Below are 3568 nucleotides of genomic sequence, written 5' to 3'. Positions count from 1 at the left end.
CATTTCTGCAAAGAATGTTGTTGGAATTTTGCTTGGGAGTGCATTGAATCTGTAAATTGCTTTGGGTAGGATTGATATCTTACCAATATTGAGTCTTCCAATCCATGAACATGAGATGTCCTTCCATTTATTTAGGTCTTCTTGGATATTTCTTAGCAAAGTTTTGTAGTTTTCTGTGCACAAGTTCTTTACATCCTTGGATAGATTTATTCCTAGATATTTGATTTTTTAGTTGTTATTGTGAATAGAATTTTTTCTTGATTTCATCTTCTAATTATTCATTGCTTGTGTATAGAAACACTACTGATTTTGGGGGATGTTGATCTCATACCCCACCACATTGCTGAATTCATTTATTAGCTCTAAGTGCTAAGTTGTGGATTTTTCAGGATTTTCTGCATGTAGGATTATATCATCTCCAAATTGGGTAAGTTTTGCTTCTTCTTTTTCAATTTGGATGCTTTTTATTACTCCTTGAATCTTATGTTATTCCACTTTTCCTTTGGCTTGTCCTGCTCTACTCATAATGGTCTTCTTTCTATGCCCCTATTGTACCAGGTTGACTTGTACCTTAAATAATTCTCTTCCTCCTGCTCTCCACATAACTGGTTTCTTATCATTCCAACCACAGATTAAATGTTTTCTCTTCACTAATCACCCATCTAAAAAAGCCACTTTGAAATAGTTCCTTAGTTACAAAAAAAAAAAAGTATAGTACAAAGAACTCCTGTATACCCTTCAAATGGAGGCCTCTTTCAAGTCTCCCCAGTTGTTCCAAAAATGGCCTTTATAAAGCAAAAGATCCAATTTGGTATCCCCTGTGGTACCTAAGTTTCAAGTATCTCTTATCTCTTTCAATCATAACCACTTCCTAGGCCTTTCCTTGACTTTCACGACTTTGATAATTTTTTAAGATTTTAAGCCAGTAATATGTAGAACACCCCTCAATTTGAATTTGTCAGATAATTCTTTCTGATTAGGTTCGTGTAATGTATTTTTGACAAGGGTATCAAAAATGCTATGTTCTTTTCATTGTATCCTATTAGGTAGCACATGATATCAGTTTCTCCTCTTATTAGGGGTTATAATTGTTATGGGTAAAGTAATTGTTTTTGATCACATGCATAAGATGGTATTGTGCAGGTTTCTTTACAGTAAAATTACTTTTCTTCTTTGAAATTAATAAATATTTTGTGGCGAGATAATTTGAGGCTATATACTATCTCATTTCTCATCCCTCTTTTACCTACCAGTTTTATCATTCATGAATGCCTAAATTAATATTCCTCTGAATAATTAATGCAGATGCCATGAAATGGGTTGGCTTTTAACAATGGGAATGTATTAACTTACAAGCTTACAGTTTTGAGGCTGAAAAAATTCTTAGAAGAGGCAACAGCTGGCAGAACCAAAATGGCTGAGGAGAGAATCACAATATCTTAATTGGAAGAAAGTAGTATGGAGAAGGAGGCCCAAAGCAAATAATCTAAAAGAGAACTCAGTCCCCTGCATCTGTGGAATCTCAAAAATCCCAGCTAAAAAAAAAACTCCAGAGTTTCCTAATTTAGAGAAGCAGAACTGGTTTATACATTTCCACTATATCCAGAAGGATTATGAAGCATGCAAGGCTATTATCAAAGAACAGTTTCAGGAGACTAAAGGGTTGTATGAATATGCTATTTACATACAAGCATTGATATTTCACCTTGAAGGAAATATCCAAGACTCTCTAAAACTCTTTCAGATGTGTGCTGTTCTCAGCCCTCAGTGTGCTGACAATCTCAAGCAAGTAGCCAGATCTATTTTTTTTTAGCTTTCGCCCCACACACACACACACACCCCCATGGCTCCCTTGTCTGTTTGTTTGTTGTTTTTGCTCATTGTTTGAGCTCATTGTCTGCTTATTGTCTGTTTGTTTTTTCTTTAGGAGGCACCAGGAACTGAACCTAGGACCTCCCACGTGTGAGACGGGCACTCAACTGCTTGAACCACATCCACTCCCCTCTAGATCTTATTTTTTGGGAAGGGAAATATAAATCTGCCACTGAAGGGTATAATGAAGTAGCTAAACTTAACCAGAAAGATTGAGGAATTTGTCACAACCTGGGATCTGTTATATTTATATGAAGCAGTTCAACAAGGTGCAAGGCCAGGTGAATAATGCCCTACAGCTTAACTGTCATGATCTGACTTATATAATGCTAGGAAAGAACCACTTGCTGAAGGAATACTTGGACAAGGCCATCAAAATCTATAAGAAAGTAGTGGAGTTCTCACCAGAAAATACAGACCTTCTCACAATTTTAGGATTGCTCTACAGCTGGACATCAACCAAAGGGCATTTGAATATCTTGGAAATGCACTGACTTATGACCCTACCAACTACAAGGCCATCTGGGCAGCTGGCAACATGATGCAGAGCCATGGGGACTTTGATGTTGCCCTCACCAAATATGGAGTCATAGTTTGTGTTTTGCCAGTAAGTCCTTCTTTCTGGCATAAATCAGAATGTGTTTCTTTGGCAAGAAAAAAATATGTGGGAGCTATCAGCTGCCTGAAGTGAGTCAATTACTTGGCACCCTTCAATTGGAAGATTCTCTATAATCTGGAGCTTGTCCACTTGACAATGCAGCAGTGTGCATCAGCTTTCCATTTCCTCAGTGCAGTCATCAATTACCAGTCAAAAATGAGAGAGCTCTACATGTTCTTGGCTGTAGCTCTGACTGATCTGCAAGACAGAGAATGCCTAGAGAACCTGTGCAGAAACTGTCTACCTGGATAAGTGTAACCCTTTAGTAAACCTGAATTATGCTGTGCTGCTGAACAATAAGGGAGACAGGCAGGGTGCCCTGACCCGATTTCAAAAGATGGAGAAGAAAGTCAACCTACTCAAGGACAGCAGCTCTCTGGAATTTGACTCTATGGTCCAGAAATTGGGAGCTGCTTTCCAGGTTGGGGAAACACTGGTCTGTACTAAAGCAACTAAAGATCCCAAATCAAAGCACCAAACCACTTCAATAAACAAATCCGTCAGTTTCCAGCAGCCTTTGAATTCTAATGAAGCTCTAGGACAAGCAATATCATCAGCAGCTGCATACAGGGAGGTCCCCTCGGGTGCAGGTGGACCATCCCAGTTCACAAAGCCATCATCTCTTCCTCTAGAGCCAGAGCCCACTGCAGAAGCAAGTTCAGCTGAAACTGTTTCTTCACCTGAAGCATCAGAACAAATAAGAGAAAAATAGTAGGATAACTCCAGAGCAGGAGTTTCTTTGGTGATAATATACAGGATTAGGAAAGGTTACCTGGTAGAGGCAGAGTACTAGCCAGTGCTGTTCTCTGGGAACCACACAATCTAAACAGAACACAGAGTGGGTTTTGATGATCAAGAGAAGCTTTACAAGGAACCTAGGGCCTATGCAGCTCCCCACTGACCCTTAAAGCCATGGTTTAGGGAGATGATACCCTAGGCAATTCATTTAAGAATTGCAAGAAAGGCTTGTGGCTCTATGTATGTAATTCCAAGAGCCAACAGAGCACATGGAGCTGTTTGCTTCCAAAAGGATTTTTA

General features: G+C 39.0%; 1 pseudogene; it reads left to right on the top strand.

Annotated features, from left to right (window-relative positions):
- The first annotated feature begins 2198 nt into the window (after positions 1 to 2198).
- On the top strand, positions 2199 to 3242 carry LOC101444720 (BBSome complex member BBS4 pseudogene; annotated as a pseudogene).
- The last annotated feature ends 326 nt before the right edge of the window (positions 3243 to 3568 follow it).

This window comes from Dasypus novemcinctus, chromosome 13, assembly GCF_030445035.2.
Source record: "Dasypus novemcinctus isolate mDasNov1 chromosome 13, mDasNov1.1.hap2, whole genome shotgun sequence".
Taxonomy (NCBI): Eukaryota; Metazoa; Chordata; class Mammalia; order Cingulata; family Dasypodidae; genus Dasypus; species Dasypus novemcinctus.
This window is presented reverse-complemented; position numbering and strand designations above follow the sequence as displayed.